This window comes from Protopterus annectens, chromosome 2.part2, assembly GCF_019279795.1.
Source record: "Protopterus annectens isolate FY-2018-M chromosome 2.part2, PAN1.0, whole genome shotgun sequence".
NCBI classification, from domain to species: domain Eukaryota; kingdom Metazoa; phylum Chordata; order Ceratodontiformes; family Protopteridae; genus Protopterus; species Protopterus annectens.
Genome location: NC_056730.1, coordinates 780,542,701 through 780,564,472, shown reverse-complemented (window position 1 = coordinate 780,564,472; position 21,772 = coordinate 780,542,701).

The following is a 21,772-nucleotide window of genomic DNA, read 5'->3' as shown; positions in this document are numbered from 1 at the left end:
GCACGTGATTGCGTGCCACTGCATGGAGTTTACTGAATGTAAAACTTGCTGCGCCCATGTTCACATCACACCACAATGCACACATGGAAAAAATTCTATTAGCTTTTCTGAATTTCCCCCATTATCTATGTTGTACATTTATTTAATGAATATATTTTATGTTTGTTGCAAGGTGCATTCATTACCTGTTAATGAAAAAAGAATGAAAGAGAAAAAGAAATGACAGGTGCACTGTGTTTTTATATTTACCTAAATCAGCTATCAGAGCTAAAACAAGCAGCATGCTTTCAATTATAGCGTCAAATTTCTGACCACAAATTACAACCTTCTTTATCTTTCTAAGTCATTCATTAGTACTAAATATTTCTGGCATTCCCGTACAGTAAAGTACAATGCTTGTCTTGTCTCCTTTTTGTTAATTCTTGCATACTATACATGCGACAGAAGGTTGCTAAGTACATATGCTTAGTGTTTGTTAGTGCTCAGGTGCATTACATACAACAGAAGGGGAGGGATAAGGTGGAATGAAGGATGATAAGTACATATGCTTGTTAATACCCCGGCACTATACATGCAACAAAAGGTGAGATATAATGTGGCGTCAAGGTTGCTAAGTACATTTGCTTAGTGTTGTATACAATTTTCTTTCTTCCTGTCTGTTTTCAGAACACTATAGCATTTAGTAAATTAAGGACTAGTATTTTACACATAGTCAAAATCATGTGATTTTTCTTTGCTTTTCTTTTTTTTTTGTAATGCACTATTTATAACAAATAGGGATGTGCTTCACATTTTGCATTTTGATTATTCTCTTTAAATGAATAAATAAATTACTTCAGCTGAATGCACTCAAGATTCATCAAAAAAGCATTTTAGTCAAAATTTATAAGTGTAAAGGAGTTTTTCAAACTTAAAATCAAACGCAATAAAAATTGTTTTTACGGATATGATTTCAGACACTATAGTGATGGCAAACAGCTTATAGAACTTTGGAAATAATAAAATTCTCCACAAAAGGATGCATAAAATAAATTAATCATTCCTGCAGAAATCAGATCTGCATTCCATAATGACTCACTCTTTTCCATATAACTTTTAACTTAACATCAAGAAAAAAAAAAGGCAACACTCATTACTATATGGCCAGTTATGTATCTATAGTAATGTAGCGTTTAGACTTCCAAAAATATTCACCTAAATGTCAAAGTATTTAGAAAGAGAGAGATGCTCCGACTGTTAGTTTACAGTTATCTGGTCCAAAATATGAGTTTCATAAGAAGTAGATGTTTCCCTAAAATAACTATATTCTGTTTTTATTTAAGCTTTATTTGTTAACCAAGTATGTGAACTTTTCCTGACCCTTTTCATCTACAATGGCTGTGAAAACAGAAGACATATTTGAACATTCAGGATAACTGATAAACCAGTATGTTTTTGGGAAGTGGAAGAAAACCATGGTAGACTGAAAAAAGAGCATACAGATATGTAGAAAAAATACAGTTGTGTAAGTAAACTTACCATAACAGTAGATGTTCAAGTAAATCACTATTGCAATAGACTGAGCTACGTGCCTTATATCCTGACTAGGATATGACAACTCGCCAGCTTCCAAAGCTTAATGGAACCTTCCACTATTCTGAACTGCTAAACAGCTGCAGCAGTATGGTATAAAGTCTGTGATTGGAGTACAAAAGCGTCAGAACTTTCTAGCCCCTGAGTATAACCCTGCAAACTAAGTATATATTTGGAGAAAAGGAAAATATCCACATCCTGATATAAAACATAACAGAAGGGGAAAGGAGGGAGGGTGTTTCTACTTTAACATTGATTTGTTTAAACATGAACTGTTATGGTAAGTTTACTTACATAACTGCACTATGTTTATCATTAGATCACTGTTGTAGTAGCTTAAATTATATGAGTCTAATAACAGAGCTTAAAAAATCTAGAGGAGGAGATAGAAGGATCAGAATCCAGGAGAACCTGAAGAATAGTCCTAGCAAAGCCTTTTACAGATCTAGCGAAAGAGATAATTTGTAGTGCTTGGTGAAAGTGTGCACAGATGACCAGGTTGCTGCCTCTAGTGTATTTCTAGAGCCCATTCCTTCCCAAAAAGCTACAGAAGTAGCCAATGTCCTGGTGGAGTGGCCCTTGACCCTGCCTGGAAGTGTCTTGTTATGATGACAGTAACACAAAGCAGTAGCATGTGACAGCCATTTAGAAATTGCCTGTTTTGACATGGAGTGTCCCTTTTACTTACCTTCATAGAAAATAAACAGTTGATCAGAATTTCTGCTGTAGTATCTGAGTTACCTGTGGACATGCAACGTGTTTTCTTTCTCTCCTATTTTTTTTTTTTTTGGTTCTGGATAAAAACTAGGTAGATGTATAGTCAGGGTCAAGGTAAACTGAAACTACTTTAGGCATAAATGAAGGATTTGTCATAAGAGTCACTCTATCTTTGTGAAAGATCAGATAAGGCTGAATCACCATAAGACCTTGTAACTCAGATATTCTTCTTTCAGAAGATAGAGCAAAGAATAACATTGTTTTCCAAGTTAAAATCTTCAAACCATTGCCATATACAGGTTCGAATGGAAAAAGTATAACTTTTTGCAATACAACATTCAGATCCTAAGAAGAGCCAAATGTCTTCTTGGTGGGTAGATATGTTAACCCTTTTCACAAACTGTTTGATTTGAAGCAGGGCAGAAAGGAGGATCCATGCACAGACAAGACGTGATGGCCGAAAGGTGAATCTTAACAGAAGAGTAGGAATGGCCAGAGGATAATAACCCACACAGATATTGTAGAACCAGAGATGATTGGCTCTGGAAAGGGTCCTGTTTCTTGCTTTGGCATCAAATATAGAAAATATTTTCCACTTAGCCAAATATGATCTTCTAGTAGCAGGCTTCTTAGCCTTCTTTAATACCTGCTGTACATCCTTAGAAAACAAGTGCATAAAAAGTATTAGAATTCTATCATCCAGGCAGTGAGCTGAAAAAAATGAAGGCTGGATTGTATCAAATGACCTCTGTCCTGTGTAGTCCATCCTGTGAGGAAGCTTATGGTAATTGCCCTTAGCCATTTTCAAAAGAAGGAAGAACCACTGTTGCCTGGGCCAGAAAGGAATAGCTACAATTATCCTGGTGGAGTCATTCTGAAGTTTTAGAAGAATCCTGGTTATCAGAAAAAAGGTTGGAAAGGTACACAGAAACATTCATGTCCAAGAAAATGAAAAGGTATCTGTTTTCCAGGCATTTGTGCAAGGAGTCCTACAGTGGGATTTCATTAACTCTCTGTTCTAATGGAGGAATTCCCTAAACTTGGATCAATTCCTGGAATACTCCTGGTTTCAAATTTCATTTACAGGGGTATGTCCAGGTCCTGCTCAACTTGCCTACAACAATATTCTGCTCTTATGGAATATATTTAGCCTGTAAGGATAGATTGTGCTGAGTTTCTAGTTCTATGTCTACCACAGCTAGTCTGTAAAGGTGGTAGAATTTGGTATACCCCCTGCTTGTTTATGTACCACACCACGGTGGTGTTGTCTGTGATTACTACTGCACAGTCTAGAATCCAAACATGATTTAGAGATTTGATAGCATGTATTATAGCCATCTTTTATTTGGCAATTATGTGTTTCAGTGTATCCTGCTTGTTCCATAGATCCTGAATCTTCATTGGTGGATACAGCTCCTCAAGCAAAGTCTGAGGCACCTATGGTTACAGACTATGTAGGGACTGGACAAGAAAAGGAGAGTTCTAGGATGAGAGAGAGAGAGAGATTAACTCTCTTTTTACAAATCCCAGTCTTGGAATCTGAAATGAAATGTGGTACTGGTGTTGGATCAGACTAAATTGATTTGAGAAGCCACTGAATTTCCTCATTTGAAGTCTGGCCAATGGAATCATGAGAACTGCAAATGTCATGAAACACAGAACCTTGGGATATCCCCTGGCAAAAGTAAGAAACTGGCTGGAAAATATAAGAAATGGTTTCTTGTAAAATTCTACTTTTTCTTGAGAAAGAATAACTATCATGAGGATGTATCCAGGAGGCAGTACAGAACCATTATCAAGTGAGATAGACTTAGAGATTTCTCTATGTTTGCCTGAAATCTCAGACTGAGAAAAAGGTTCTTTACCTAAGTCAGAGATTTGTGATAATTTGCCAAAGAACCTGCAAAAATAAGGCAGTCATTCTAAATGTGGGCAAAAATGTGAAAGTCCTACAACAAGTCAGGCATTTTATAAACACTGCAAATAAGCCAAAGAGTAAAACAGAAAACTGAAATTGTAAACCAGACAGGGGTCCAGCGAAGTAAATAGTGTGGGAAGAAATAGCCAGGGAATTGTTATGGCTAGGCTTGTATAGGCCCTAGGGCTGATAGCCTAGTACCAACCTATGAACCTATAAGATACAAAAATACATAAAAACTGTCTGAAATATTTGAGAACTAGAATGTGATGGTAAGTAATGCTTAAATCCAGAGTTACTAAATGTATTTATTTATTTATTTATTTATTTATTTATTTATTTATTTACATTTGTTGACCGGAAGTGTCCGACTGGATGTAGGTCCATTTTCAGCGGAGGCCCAGGGAGAAAAGCTCCACAGCTAAAATAAACAGACAGTAGTTACATTGGATTACATAGCAATTAACAATTTGATTAACATAGCAATTAATTACAAACATATTTACAGATGAAGGACATAGTACATCAGTAGACAACTAGAATCTTTATCTGCGAAGTACATAACAGACATTAACAAATGTTACAGTAAGAAGTTCCTGCTGTATAATAAGTACTAGGTTTATGAGCATCTGATCTTGCTATAATCAAGGTAGTTAGTGGGGTGGAAAGAAAGGTAGTGGTTGGATGGGGTGGGTGATATTAGAGTGGGAGTCGCAAGGGCATAGCCAGCAAAAAAAAAAAAAAATTATCTGCTTTTACTGTATTTGTGTTTCTTCCTACTTTATTTTGCTTTTGTGTCATCTTAAAAGTGCTCAATTGTATTTATTACTGCTTGGTGTAACTCGTTCTAAGCCTTTTAGTTTAAGCACTTGGGCTTCAGACCAGTTGTTTTACATTAAGAAGGTTTGTGGTCTGCACTGTAGTGGCGGAACAGGTAGCTTACATCCTTCTAAGTTGGGAACTGCTGATTGAGGGCTCAGTGTCTGTTATTCTAAAAGTGCATTAATTCTGGTTTAAGCACTTGGGCTTCAGGCCAGTTATTTTACATTAAGAGGGTTTGTGGTCTGCACTCTTGTGGGAGGAGAGCCTGGACTCTGCCCTTCTGAGCTGGGAATTCCTGATTAAAGGCTTATAGTGCCTGCATATTTGAACTGCTTCTTACTGAAATTGGTACACCTTGTTTGCTGTAGCATAGACTAGATCCAGGCCGGCTGAATCTAGCTTTGTTTGTATAACTTGAGCACTAATCCAGGCATTCTTTAAAGTATTCAATTGTATTTATTACTGCTTGGTAGTAACTTGATTAAAGTGTAGCTATCATTCTAAGTCTTTTGGATTAAGCACTTGGGCTTCAGACCAGTTGTTTTACATTAGGGAGGTTTGTGGCCTGCACTGTGGTGGCAGGACAGGTAGCTTACATCCTTCTAAGTTGGGAACTGCTGATTGAGGGCTCAGTGTCTGTTATTCTAAAAGTGTATTAGTTCTGGTTTAAGCACTTGGGCTTCAGGCCAGTTATTTTACATTAAGAAGGTTCGTGGTCTACACTCTTGTGGGAGGAGAGGCTGGACTCTGCCCTTCTGAGCTGGAAATTTCTGGTTAAAGGCTTATAGTGCCTGCATATTTTAACTGTTTCTTACTGAAATTGGTACACCTTGTTTGCTGTAGCATAGACTAGATCCAGGCCTGCTGAATCTAGCTTTGTTTGTATGCTTGGTGTTTGTTTGCTTGTTATTTCCCTGAAACGCTAATTCCACCTAAAACGCGGCTTTTCAGCTCTTCTGTGGATCCCTAGTGATATCTGCATTGCTTACTGTACTTATTTCCTTGTTTCACTTGAAAGAAAGTTACTGTTTGTCATTTTTGCATTTAAGTTACCTGTAACACATTGCATTTACGTTACCTGGCACTTGCTCACTAAGTCAGCACTAAACAATTAAAAGCACTACACCCTCACAAACTCCCCTTGAGCACCTTGTTCCCCATTGGCCCTTTTTTCAATTATAAAGGAATTCCCAATACTATTCTAGCATGTCCAAAGGTCAGTTGTCAATCTCCTCTCCGGTCCAGCTGGTGAATCTGGGAATCTTGAGGCAATGTTACAACTGCCTCATGTACACAGACAACCCTCTCCTCCTCCCAACAAATTCCAACACATGTGAGAGATGCAACCATATAGCCAAACTGGAGGCTAAGCTCTCTCAACTCAGTACTGGCGTAACCAGTCAGGAGGAGAAGGAAACCACACTCACTACAATTCCAGTCTCACATAGACCTACCACGACAGCAAACCAAACACATAAACACACAAAAACATATTTGGAGGCTCTAAATAAAAATATGCCTAAGCAGCAGAGACCTCCAAAGCAGACACCCAAGCAACTGCTACCCCAAAACAAAACACACGCAACACATAGCTCACAAAGCCAGTGTGCTGAACAGTCACAGCCCTTAAGGCTAAACAACACACCTGATACACTTGTAATAGGTGACTCTATCGTCAGGCACACTGACGTCCCGCTCACCAGGCTGAACAAGGAGAAGGTCATGATGAGCTGCCTGTCGGGCGCTAGGATCTGCCACATAACACAAGCACTCAGGTCACTCCAAGGCAAGTACAAATATGACTCAGTCATTGTCCATGCTGGTGTGAATGACCTGAGACGTACCTCCCTGGACTACATGAAAAGAGACATAGAGGAGCTTTCTGAGCATGTAGCCCAGGCCGGTATGACCCTGACCTTGAGTAGCATTTTACCCTCACCAAGAATGATGCCACAATATGAAGACAAGATGATCGATTTCAACAATTGGCTTAAGTATTGGTGTCATTCAAAGGGGATCCAGTGCCTGTCAGCCTGGGATGACATGCTCGACAAGCCACAATGCTTCGCTAGGGACAGCTTGCACCTGTCACCCCTGGGCTTTCGGATATTGGCAAAGGCTCTTGTTACCCCCATAGTGCCTTTTTTAGGCAAGGCTTAAAAGACAAACCCACCTCCATAGGTATCACAGTGGATAAGAAACTAAAAGTAATGCTACTCAATGCCAGAAGTCGAAACCTCAAGATGCACACACTCAAAACTCTCCTTAGCATGGAGAACATCGATATCTGTGCAGTAGCAGAAACCTGGTTCAAGGCTCCCGAGAGCACTCCTACACTACCAGGGTATACCTCATACCATGCTTTTCGACCCCAAAATGTGGACCGAACCACAAAAGGAGGGGGGGAGTATCAATATTCGTCAAAGATACCCACACCTCCAGGTTTGTGGCACAGCACGAAGCATCAGAGACTATCCATGTGCAACTAACAGTGGGTAAAACTGCCTTCCAGTTTATAGCCTGCTACAGACCACCCTCCCAAACCCAGGAACTCCACTCAGCCTTCCTGAGAACACTAGAAAATATGAAGGTCTCTCCAAACACCATTATATTGGGCGACTTCAACTACCCAAACATAGACTGGGAGCATTACACTACCTCCAACACCCTAGCCCAAAGGTTCCTAGAATTTATAAACTCAAATGCTATGGAACAACTTGTTACCACTCCCACAAGAGGGGAAAACATACTGGACCTGATCATCATCAACATGGGGACTCTGTGCTCCAGACCAGAAGTGTATCCCTCACTGGTAAAATCAGACCATAAACTAATCTTACTGGATATTCACATCCCGACCCCACCCCCTGCCCAGAAAACCACAGTGAAAAACTTCTCTAAAGCAAATTTCACACTCCTCAGAACCGAGGTGGAATCCTTCAAAGACCCCGGGCCTGTGGAAAATACGGCCCAGACCGCAGAATCCTTTATAAATGCATTCTATGAACACCTTCAGGAATGCATGGATCATGCAATCCCAAATAAAAACAAGACCCAATCCTCCAAAGGCAGACGTCCTGTCTGGTGGACCCCAGCCATAAACAAACTATACAATAGAAGGAGGAGGAAGCTACTACATGATAGAGCAAAATCCCAAAAAGGGAAGGCATCTCTGATCAGTATTAGCAAAAAACTACAGGCACACATAAAATCATCTAAGGCCAGCTTTGAGAGAAAAATTGCACAGGACACTAAGGATAATCACAAAGCTTTCTTTAGTTATGTTAGGAACCTGAGTGGGAATTCCCAGATATGCTCAGAATTAGTCCAAAATGACAAAAAATACACCGAACCCACAGACATTGCCAACATCCTAGCTGACAGGTTCAGTGCAAACTTCTCCCACCCCCCACCTAAAGGGCAAATATCTATCCCAGCAGAGTGCTGCCCCCCTGACATCTCAGATGCTCAGATAAGAGGTGCCCTCTCCAAAGCAAAAAACACAGCATCAATGGGACCAGACGGTGTCCCGGGCTGCATCCTACATGAACTCCAAGAAGAGCTAAACCCAAACATAAAACTACTGTTCAATCTCAGCCTTACTACAGGATATGTACCCAAAGAGTGGCGTACAGCAACAGTGGTCCCTCTCCACAAAGGTGGTGCCTCAATGGATCCTGGAAACTATCGCCCCATAAGCCTGACTAGCTTGGTCTGCAAAGCTATGGAAAGGATCATCATGGACCTCATAAATAAAGATATTGGGGACCTACAGACACTGGATCCTACCCAGTTCGGCTTTGTTAAGGGCAGATCCTGCCTCTTAAACCTGGTCAATTTCTTTGAAACAGTCACCAAGGCCATTGACGAGGGGAAGGTGGTCCACACAACCTACCTGGACCTCGCAAAAGCCTTCAATACAATACCCCACTCGGGCATTATAGATAAGCTCACCAGCTTAAAAATAAACCCCTATGTCACTAGATGGGTTGCAAACTGGCTCAAGGACAAAACCCACATGGTTAGAATTGCTGGAGCCATGTCAGACTCCAAACCAGTTACATGTGGTGTCACACAAGGCTCAGTCCTGGGACCTCTCTTGTTCGGTATATATTTCTTGGAGGTACAGGCCAACACGGAAGGACTGTGGCTGACCAAGTTCGCAGATGACTGCAAACTGGGGGCCATAATCGACTCTCCAGTCGACACAAGCATCCTCCAAAAGGGCCTCATAGAAACAGACAACTGGTGCCAGAGCCATGGCCTCAAGCTAAACGCCAAAAAGTGTATAGTCATCCCCTTTGGCAAAAACAAAGTGCCCACAAATTACCACATAGGTGGTAATCCATTAAGTACAGAAGAAGTAATTAGGGACCTGGGGACCTAAGTTGATAGCAATCTCTCATTTGACAACCACGTGGCCAAAGTGGTTAGAAAAACATTTTATATAGCCCACCTAATCATGAAGGGATTCACATCTAGATCAGGGGAGGTCATCGTGCCTCTTTACTCATTCCTCATCAGGCCCATAACTGAGTACAATGCCCCTTTTGGGATGTACCTTACCAGACACCTGCAGCAACTGGAAAGACCCCAAAAGTACCTCACCAAGAGGATCAAAGTGCTCAAACAGATGCCATATGCTGCCCGGTTAAAGAAACTCCAGCTCTACTCAGTGGCATACCGCCTGCTCAAAGGTGATCTGTGCCTGACGTATAAAGCCATGTCCAACCCGGAATTAATGGACATGCTGCACCTCAGAAAATCCAAATCCCATCGAGCTACACGCTCGAGAGACTTGAACCTCAGCACTGAAATAAATAGGACATGCTGGAGGGACAGATTCATAACCCAGAGGCTCCCTTCACTCTGGAATAAAATCCCAGTCCAGGTTAGGCAGAGTCCCTCATTGACTCTCTTCAAGAGGAATCTTGATGAGTGGATGAGAGATCGTAGGTTTACCCCGGGTATCACTTCTGTGTCACTGTTAGACAGAGGCACAGTATACTAACCTCAAAAAAGGGCATAGCAAAATTAATTTAAAATGGGTGGCAAAAGCCAAACACACTCTGGCTAGGCTTATAAATGCCCTAGGGCAGATAGCCTAGTATGAACCTATGAACCTATGTTTTTATGTGTGCTTTTAGTAAAGTTTTGAAGTGGGTGCATGATGGTACAGAGGTAATTGTGGGTGGGAGGGAGTTCCATAATTTGGCTATGGCACAAGAGAATAGTGCTTCACCAGCAGAGTTATTGGCTTTCGTGATCTGCAAGTGTTTTTTGTTGCTGGATCTTAGTGGTCTGGTGGTGTGATAGGGTTGGAGTAGATTCTGGAGGGATGGTACATTTAGTGGATGGTTTACTAGTTTGTGGGCAAGTGAGAGTTGATACCATTGAAGGAGGTGAGGGAGTTCAAGCCAGCCCAGTTCAGCAAGTGAGAGACCGTGGTGACTGTGGTAGGATGCCCCTGTGGCGAATTTGGTGATTTTGTTGTAGCAGGTCTCTAGCTTGTTTAGCTCACATTGCCTTAGGTTGGTATATATTGGAGAGGCATAAACTAGGGTGGAGATAAAGTGGGAATTTGCTATTGAAATCTTTGCTGCTTTGGTGAGAATTTGCTTATTTCTGTATAACGCTCCTAGTTTTTTGTGGACTTTTTTTATGGTCATGGATATGTGAATGTCAAATTTTAGTTTTTTGTCTATTTCCACTCTTAGCAATTTGGTGTGTTTAGTTGGGTATATAGTGGTGTTGTCTTTTGCTGTGATGTTAAAGTGAGAGTTGTTTTGAGTATGTTTGGTGGGTTGAAAGATGAGTAGTTTAGTTTTGTTTGGGTTGAGTATTAATTGGGCATTGGATAACCAGGTTTCAACAGAGGAAAAGGCTTTCTGTGTGACTTTTTGCAGTTTGGGTAGGGACTGGGCTGAGCAGATGATGGTTGAGTCATCTGCATATTGTATGAGTGTGCCATGTTTGGTGGCAGTGGCCAGATTATTGGTGAAAACAGAGAAGAGTAGGGGTCCAAGGATGGATCCTTGGGGAACCCCTATGGAGACAGGTAGTTGGGGAGATATGTCATTCTGCCATACAATGGATTGTTGGCGGTCAGACAGGTAACTCTGAAACCAGTTGGTGACTGATTGAGAGAAGGATAGGTTATTGAGGACAGTCTACTCAGAGGAGATCTCTGCTTAACATACAAGGCCATGTCAAACCCAGAGCTGTTGGACATGCTACACTTAAAGAAATCCCAATCCCTCAGAGCCATACGCTCCAGGGATCTAACCCTTGTCATCACAATAAACTAAACATGCTGGAGGGATAGGTTCCTGACCCACAGACTCCCCAGACTCTGGAATAGACTGCTCATACATGTCAAGCGGAGTGCCTCTTTGGCCCTCTTCAAAAGGAACCTTGACGATTGGATGGGAGAAAGGAAATTCACCCTGGGATCACGTCAGTCACCCTGCTAGACAGGGGTCCAGGGAAGTAAATAGTGTGGGAAGAAATAGCCAGGGAATTGTTATGGCTAGGCTTGTATAGGCCCTAGGGCTGATAGCCTAGTACCAACCTAAGAACCTATGAACCTATGAGATGAGTTGTTTGTGTGAGACCATGTCAAATGTTTTAGATAGGTCTAGGAAAGTAGCAGAGGAGAGGTAGCCATTGTTTTTATGCTGAAGGATAGTGTTAGTAAAGGAGAGTAAGGCAGTGGTGGTGCTATGGTTTGGTCGGAGACCATGCTGAGTATTGGTAAAGAGGTTGTTAGTAAGGAAGTAGTCTGAGACCTGAGAGTGTATGCATCTCTCTAGTATTTTGGAGAGTGGAGAGAGAATAGCTATGGGGTGGTAATTTGTTAGTTCTGTGGAGGGGACACCTTTGTGGAGGGGAATTATATGTGATACTTTCCACAGTGTGGGAATGTAAATTTCTGACAGAGATCGGTTAATCAAGATGGATACTGGGTAGGCCAGAGCATCAGCTGCAATTTGTAGGTATTAACTTTGGAGGTTGTCTTCTGCTTATTTGGTGGGCTTAAGTTTAGTTAAGAGTTATTTATGTTGGAAGTAGGTACAGGAGAAAAAGAGAAGGCAGTGGGGAGATTACTAGTTGAAGGTGTGGGCTGGAGGGGAGGGGGGTTATGTTGTTTAGCTAGTGATAGTATGGTTTGTGTGAAGTGTGTGTTGAATGAGGTAGCAATATTTCTGGAGGAGTGAGGGATGTTAGGAGGAGGGGCACAGACTTTACCTGGGTGGAGGATGGAGTTTATGGAGGACCAGAATTGTTTGGGGCTGTGTTGGGAGGAGTCTAGGGCAGACTGGTAGTATTGGAATTTGTCCTGTTTTATTAGCTTTTTGACTCTATTGCGTAATTCTAGGAATTTCTGTCTAGTTGAGGGGGTTTTGGTTTTGTGCCAGTGCTCCCAGGCTTTACCCTGTTTTTTCATTTCTGACTTAGTGGTTTTCTGTAGCCATGGGGAGGGTTGTGCTTTGGTTCTGGAAAGTCTTTTGGGGGCATGGTAATTAAGGATGCTCAGGAAGGTAGCATCAAAAAATTCAACTGCGTCATCAAATCTGAGGTTCTTTAGAGGATGCCAGTTACATTCTTTGAGGGATGAGATGAATGTGAGTGGGTTAAAGTTTAGTTTTTTACGTATTTGACGGTAGGTAACAGGCTTAGCTTGGTATAGGTATTTTTGAGTAGAAATGTTGGGGAGTGATCACTGAGGCTATCTGATAAGCAGCCTGTTATATATGACTGAGGGCTCTTACTGACTAGTATCCAATCCAGGGTAGTGTGCTTGCTGGAGTTTTTATTTATCCTGGATGGCAACTGGACTAGTTGGGTGAAGCCATGAAGGTTTGCATGATGTGATGGATGGTTGCCAGAACAGGATTGCCAGTCAATATTGAAATCACCTAAAATTATAGTTTCTTGGGGGAGATGGTGGCAGACCAGCTGAGGAGGTTTTCTAGTGGAGGGATGTTTTGGCCAGGTGGGAAGTAGCATCCAATTATGTTGATGGTTTTGTTTTGGTTTATTTTGAGGTTGGTATATATTATTTCTTCACTGCCTATTTGTGGAGTTGATTTTAAGATCTGGATGTTTAGATGCTGTTTAAATATTATAGCTACACCGCCTCCTTTCTTGTTTAGCCAGTCTACTCTTAGTATGCCGTAACCGGTAGGGAGTATTTGCTCACTGGTAATGTGAGGTTTTATCCAGTTTTCTGTCCGAATGACTATATCTGGGGAGTGCAAGTCTATTGTGGCATGGAGATCATGGACTTTGTTGGATATACTTCTATTATTTAGGCTTAGTAGAAGGAAGTCACTTGGCTTTCTATTGGCTGTGATATGGGAGAAGTTGTGGTTTCGTGTCTGATTATGAAGATTGGGGTTGGAGATGGTAGGGCCAGGGTTGGGGTGGATGTCTCTACTTAGGGCTAATTTTGATATGCATGAGGTTATTAGTTTTCTCAGTTTTTAAATGTGTTTGTTTATTAGGGAAACTTTATGATTGTGCTCTGTGGGTAATAGGTATGGTGGGAGGGTTACTATATTAAGTTGTAGGGATGCTTTATGTTTGAGTAATATAGTTGGTAGAATATGTGGGGGGTACATAGGGATGGTTCTTGAGTTGGTGGGAGGGGAGCTGAGTGAGGGTGAGACATGAATGGTGGTGTGAGTAGTAGTACAGTGGTAGTGGTTGAGTGGGGGAATGTTGGAGGTTTGGTAGGGTGTAAGATATGCAAGGAGAGTGCATGCAGTGAGCATAGGTAAAGTATGCTTGTACATGTTAGTTGAGGAGGTGTGATAGTAGTGGGAAGATGGAGGAGGTAGTGTTGGGTTATCGCTGTGGTTGGCTATTGGAAAGACGGGAGTGTTTTGTGAGTGTAATAAAGGTAGGACCACTGGGGGCTGGAAACAATCAGGTAACAGAGTAAACTGATAAATGAACATATGATAGTGACAAAGGGTGCCTGTAGTTTTAAAAATGTTGCCTGCCACAGGTAATATTTATTAACTTTGGGATTGGCTTAAGGTAATAAACAGGGAAGGGGGAGGGGGAGAACAAGGGTGTGAGCTGGAAGTTCTTTTGTACTGCTGCTAATGAGCCAAAGCAAAGACAAGTTTGTGTTTAAGAAACAATCAGAATTGACCAAGGACTGCTCTGAAACTGTAAGTAATTTCTTAACCATTTCTCATGTGGAAAAACAGGATAACCTTGTATCAGTAGGGTACTGTGGTCTCAGTTTAAATTAACAAACACACAGTATTGATCAGTTATGGATACTATTTGCTAACAGAAGGGAATAAGAGAGAAAGTGGAAGGTGTGTGTGTGTGTGTGTGTGTGTGTGGTGGGGGGGGGGTTGCTGCTTACAAGCCAAAGCAGAGTGCTCTCCAGGGGAAAATGAATATTGGCTCAAACAGGTAGACACATACTCAAAGTTAACTGTAGCTGTTTGTAGACAGTTCAGACCCGGACTGCACTTTTCTTATAAGAATGATAAAGGGGGTACCGCAGTTGAATACTTAAGAGTGGTGTTAGGTTCAAAGTTAACTGTAGCTGTTTGCAGACAGATAAATAACTGAGAAGTGGAATGAGAGGGAAAAGAGACTGTAAAAAACATTTTTTTAATTTTAGGATTTTGATGTGAAAGTTTAGAAAAGTCTAAGACAGGGTCTCCATGTTCCCTCTTTGTATGGCATGAAAAATTCTTGAATAGAATCCTTTCTTTATTTGATCTGGGGAAAAGGTTCTATAGCTTAAGAGTGGAGGAAACATTGAGGTTTGATTGGACAGATGAGGAATCACTTGAAAAGGCCGATAGGATCCTACCGCAGTTGTAACATTTTTGAACAATTCTCAGATCCCAAGTGGGAAATGAAGACCTAGACTTTGGGAAAGCTTTACTGGATTGCCAGGTTGGGGAAGTTGAAACACAAGTGTCATATAGTCAGTTTCCTTTTTTCAGACTGTTCTTGGATCTGGGAAGATCTTCCCTTCATTTCTGAATCTTGCTATCATTGCATTCTGATATTTGGTTTGCCTGTATCTTGCTCAGATTGTTTATTTTGTTTTCTATAAAAGGAACCTGAACTGGAAGGAAAGTTTCTATTGTATAGCTTGGAGGGCTAAAAAATCTGGCTAAGCCCTTGAAATAACTTTCCCTTTCATCGAACCTTTTAAAGACTTCGGCAGAAAAAGGGCCAAATAATACCTCTTTATCCAGAGGATCATTCAGGAGCCCAACTCTGACATCATCTGGTCAATTCTAGGAACATAGCCAAGCAAATTTTCTCATCACTGACCCGCTGGCAGTTGCTCTACAAACAGCATTAGTAGTGTCATTAGAACATTTTAGAGAGTGCTTGGTTACCTGAGACACAGACGATATTAAATAATTTAGAGCTTTCTTGGTCTCTGAGGAAGGGATGTCAGCATTTAACTTTCTCATATTATAAAAGGAAGCCAGCAGAAATTTAGGTATATGAGCCTGACAGTTCACTGTTTTGAAGGCTAAGGTGGAAGAATTATAAACTTTTTTCCCAAACCTATCAAAGGCTTTCCCATCTCTGGTAAGAAGGGAATATGGTTATCCGTCAAAAGATCTTTATCAGAAGATAGTTCTGCCAGAGAACCCACTGCAGGAACTGATGTAGGGTCTGAAAAAAGAAATGTGTAGGTCTTTGGAAGCTTGTATAATTTATCAAACTACTTGGGGGTAGGTGAATGACCGTCAGACAAACTGTTGGCTACAAAGAAAACATCCTCTAATGCTGGAAAAACAAGAGAGACAGCTGCAGGCTGAGGAAAATCCTCCTGTAACAGACTGTAATATATTTGCTGGGATTCAGGTATTTCTTTTTGCTTCCACTGAAATAACACCTTCATTCTGGCAATAGTATCAGAATAGGAAAACTCCTCTAGTGGAGTATCTGAAGAAAAGACTTTTCTCAGAGTCAGATTCCCCATTTTGTGTAGTAGGAACTTCAGAAATATAATCTACATCCAATTCTTGTTCTTCCCAATGACACTCAGAATCGAAGATTGAGGAATATTTTTTTTTTCTTTTTAAATTCAGGGAAGACTTGGAATGTTAAGATTAAAAGAATTGAAATAAACCCTTTGCAAAACCCATCCATTCTTCTCTGTATATCCTATGTGATAGTGGTGAAGAAAATATAAAAGGTAAAAAACAGAAAAACTAGTAGTCTTAAAACTTTGTTGATGAATTCAGTCACAATAATTTCCAAAAAAATCATAAACACAGGTAGTGTTCCAAAGTAACAAGCCTTCATTTATCACAGACAAGTGATCCTCAGTAATGAAACAATCAGAAATACTTTAGAATGTTAGACATATCAGCTTTCATACACTTAGAAGTAGGCATGAAAAATGTGCAGCGGTAGCGTTGTCGCCTCACAGCACGTGGTTCTCCCACTCGATTCTCGGCTGGAGCGCCTTCTTTGTGGAGTCTGCATGTCCTCCCCGCGGTCAAGTGGCATTCAAAAGACATGCGTGAATGGGTGTGCCTTCATTGAATGTTGGGCGTCGGGCTGGCACCTAAACACCGTAAAAATCTACTGCCAATCATTAGCGGACCGGAGTTCCACTGTGGCGACCCCTAACTGGGAAAAGCCAAAAGAAGAACATTGTTTAATTTTAAACCAGCCAGTTCCAGGAAAACAATATAAACAGGGCCGTAAAAGTGCATTTAAGAACAGCAAGTACTTGTTCCCACACACTACTACTAATTAGATCAAACTAAATCCAAGTTAAGCAAAACAATAACTATATATATGCAACCCACATTCCAAAATCAGATATTAAGAAAATATCTAACTTTGTGTGTTTTCTTTTCCTGGGAGATGCCTTGAAAAAGTCGAATCCAATAAACAGTGTCTTCTCTGGGAAGCATGGTCCTGAGAGTTGCTTCACAATATAGCATTGTCCATTCCTCCTCCAGTATTGACAAGTATAGATCTCCCTTGCTCAAAGTGGACAGATGAACAACTGCAAAGGATGTGCCTGTCTCTCTGACCTTTGCAGCTTCTCAATTAGCAACACTGGAGGGGCCAAGATAAAGCACTGGATTTTCTGAGATAACTAAAATGGCCACAGCAGTCACTCCTTGACGTAGTGGATAAAGAGGAATCTGGCTTCAAGGCTATATACTCCCATACATTTTTTTTTTCTTATTGCAGATCAGAGGGAAAAGAACTAAAGAGTCAAATGTCTAATTGATGACTTTACCAGTTTACCTCACAGAGTGAGCTGACTTTAAACTGACCCCATCCTTCATAGATGTCCAATTTGTACTATAAGAGAGTTCTATTCAGGTGTTCCCTCAAATCAATGAACAGTTAATTTTCTCATTGGAGAATATAAGCGATGTGTTTCCCTTTCTAAGCCTAACACAGGACCCATGAATAAATATATATGTATAAAGACTCCCAATCTACAAAATGGTGGATAACAGATTCTAGTTACAGGTGAGGATGTATCGTGTCAGATCCCCACCCTAGTTTTCTGCATATTCTGGTACTTGAACTAACAAGTCTTTTTGTCTCCCAATGTTGATGTTCCTGCTGATAATTTTAATATTTCTGTTATTATTTTCATTTTTTATTTTTAATTATTTTTTTACATCTTTTAGCCTCCGTCTTTTTAAACATTCTTTTCATTGGCTGAACTGTGCCTTTCCATCTGATATATATAGCAGGCATAAGCATCAAACACAGTTCAACCTTTTAGGCAGAGGATAATAAATTGGTCAATCCATTCTATGTTTAATTCCCAACCCCAGCAATTCATGAAACCCTTTAATTTCTCTGGTCATTGGCACTCAAAAATGGCCTATTAAAGTAAGGGTTTGATTTTATCAATCAGGATCATTCTTCTCGTGCTGAAGCAAGCATCCACAACAGCTCATTACACATTTCATTTGAGACAAATTCATGGCATATTGTTGTGTGATGGATCAACAGACAATTTTTTTTTTTTGTATAACAAAGTAACATAAGATTCTCAGTTTCTTTTGTGTGCATTAATTTGCATTTTTGAATGAAACAATAGGATTTTGACCATGGAATATCAGTCAATGGAGATGTCTATTAACTACAATTACTATAGTAACAACAAACAGTAGTGCAAATGGTATGCATTTACATACATACATACAAATATTTCAAGCATGTGCGTTAATGTCCTTCTAGCCTATCAATATACCAAAACAGTTGTTCCCATAATAAGTGTGCAGGCTCTTCTTAAAAAATATCTAAGCTAGTGCTTGCCTTAATGTAATTTGGTAGCCTATTCCATGCATCAGCTGCTCTTTCATTTTACCAATTAGTACAATTCTCATTTCTATAGAATTTTCTACATAGGTTGTCTAATGATTCTCTACAACCTTTTGATAACCCCAAACATTCCCCGAGGTAGTTGTCTCTAAATGCCCTATATATCTGGTCTCCACTTAAATATCTCTATAAGACACTGTACAAGTTCAGATATTTTAGCTTTTTATAAATAACTTAAATGTTTACATCCATGGATGCTCTTGGCATATATCCACTGTACTCTTTGCAGTTTACTCATGCTTATTTTTTATAATGTTTCCATATTACTATTATTCCATACTCAAACATGGGTCTAATGTAGCTAACAAACAATGATTTCATTTCTGATTTCCTAGACTTTATACATCTTTTTCTACAACCTATAGTTCGGTAACTATTACTAACCAATTGGTTGATATGATTAGAAAAACTCAAAGCAGGATCTACCCATATACCAAGATCCTTACATGAATCTACAGTTTCAATCACTGTGTGCTGTATTAAAGATTCACCTTTCACTTTATGTCTCCCAAATCTCGTATGCTTAGTTTTTGATGTATTTATCAGTATGTGATTGTTCTGTGCCCAAATGGTCAATTAATCAAGTTATTGTGGAGACATGCCCTGTATGTAACAGATGTAATCAGTTTAACCATTTTCAGGTCACCTGCATATAGACTGTAGAACACCTCGGATGAAAAAGTTAGATCTGAACAATACAATCTAAACAAGTGTGGACCTAGTATAGAGCCCTGCGAGACACTCTGACTGCAACCTAGAATTTCACTTGTCCAATTATTTGATGATAGTCGCTGTGTCCTATTTGCTATCCATGTTATCAAGAGAACATTGATACCAAGTTGTTCTAATTTATTGATCAGTGTTTTGTGTATGACCCTCTCAAACGCTGACGTTAAATCTATAAATATATATATATATATATATATATATATATATATATTACATCACAGCACAAAGTTTCACTCATAGTTGTTATTATATTGTTATAGAACATCACGTTAAAGGTGGTAAACGATCTGTTTTCAACATATGCATGCTGATATATGGTTTCAAGTCCCAGCCTATCCAGTTCTGACAATAACTTGTCCAATATTACCTTCTTCATTATTTTTCCAGAACATGAAAGAAGACTTAAGAGTCTGAATGACTCTGGGTTTGTCTTACACCCTGTTCCCTTAAGGACACGTTTAATAAGTGCATGTCTCTAATCTTGAGGGATATCTCATATTTGCAAGATCTAGTAAATAATAAATATAATAGTACTATAAGTTCTTGCTTAAGTATTCTCAGGTCATTATTACTAATTCTGTCTCATCCCTGTGCTTTGTTTGGATCCAGTTTGTATAGTTCTTTTTCAATATAGTCTAATTTGATTTCAGTATTTGAGGTTACCTGGATGTCACTAGGTCACCTTATCACCCCCTTTGTTGAGCCAAATTGTTTTGCATAAGAATTTGTTAATATATCTAAAATTTGTTGTGTTTGACAATACATTTTATAATCTATACATAGTTTATCAATGTGTATTTCATTTCTCCTTCCACATCTATATATATCTATAAAATGGTTTTCTATAATCCTCAATATCTTTATATACATTTTCTTCAAAATCTTCTTGATAGTGTTTTACTCCTTGCTTAGTTTATTTGTGCAATTTGTTTATTTCAGTTTTCAAAACTGTAGTTCAACATCTTTCCCATTTCTTATATTTTTGGTTTCTCACTTTAATCAAAAATCTTTTTTCTTATGGAAGTATATCCTCCTGATGTTGTGTACCTTGATCCTTTTTTTTTTTTTTATGTTTTGCATTAAAACAATTTTTCTTTCAAAACTTTCCGCATTCCTTGTGCAGTTATTCCACTGAACATATTAATCTGATTAGTTTTACATAGTGACTGTATTGTTTAAATATAATAGGTTCATAGGTAGGTACTAGGATATCGGCCCAAGGGTCTATGTAAGCCCAGCCAACAAGGTTTCCTGGCTTACACCACCCAAGAAAGTTAATTTCCTGTGCCCCTGTCGAGCAGAGCCACAGAAGTGATCCCCGGGGTGTATTTCCTATTTCCCATCTACTCATCAAGATTTTTCTTGAAGAGTGCTAATGAGGAGCTTTGCTTGACATAGATTGGTAGCTTGTTCCAGAGTATAGGAAGTCTCTGGGAAAGGAGTCTATCCCTCCAGCATGTCCTGTTTATTGTGGTGACAAAGGTTAGTTCCCTAGAGCGTATAGCTTGGAGGGATTGGGATTTCTTTAGGTGTAGCATGTCCAACAGCTCTGGGTTTAGCATAGCTTTATATGTTAGGCAGAGATTTCCTTGGAGTAGGCGATGTGCTACAGAGTAAAGCTGGAGTTTTTGAGATGGTTAGTGTAGGGCATCTGTTTGAGGCCAGTAATCCTCTTTGTGAGGTACTTCTGTGGCCTTTCCAGCTGCTGCAGATGTTTTGTGAGGTACATTCCAAAAGGGGGGCTGGACTCTATAATGGGTCTAATGAGTGCCGAGTAGAGGGGAACAATGACCTCTTTTTTCCTGGATGACAACCCTTTTGTGATGAGGTGTGCCACACAGAAGGATTTCCTGACTACTGTGGTGATGTGATTATCAAAGGTGAGCTACTGTCCACCTGGATCCCAATGTCTCTTATCACACATTCGGCATTAAGTAGACTGCTGTTTATGTGGTAGTTCATGGGTACAGAGTTTTTACCAAAGGGGATGACAATGCACTTTTTGGCATTGAGCTTGAGGCCATGCCTCTGACACCAGGCATCTGTCTCAGTGAGGCCCTCCTGTAGGATGTCCACATCATTTGGGGACTTGACTATGGCTCCTAGTTTGCAGTCAATCTGTGAACTTCATTAGCCAGTGGCCTTCTGTGTACTTCAGAGAAGTAGATACCAAACAGGAGAGGTCCCAGGACTGAACCCTGTGGTACTCCACTTGTCACTGGTTTGAAGTCAGATTTGGAGTCTGCAACTTTTACAGTGTGGGTTCTGTCAGTGAGCCAGTTGGCAACCCATCTTGTGATGTAGGGATTTATACATAGTTTAGTGAGTTTAGCTATAATTGCAAAATGGGAGATAGTGTCGAAAGCCTTGGCGAGGTCAAGCTAGGCTGTGTGAACAACCTTACCCTCGTCTACGACTTTGGTGACTGCCTCAAAGAAGTCGATCATGTTCAGAAGGCATGATCTGTCTTTCACAAACCCGAACTGGGTGGGGTCCAGAATTTGGAGGTTACCAATGTCATTGTTTATGAGTTCCATGATGATACATTCTATGGCCTTGCAGACCAGGCTCATCAGGCTAATAAGACGATAGTTCCCAGGATCAGTGGTGGCTTCCCCTTTGTGGAGTGGGATAACTGTTACTGTG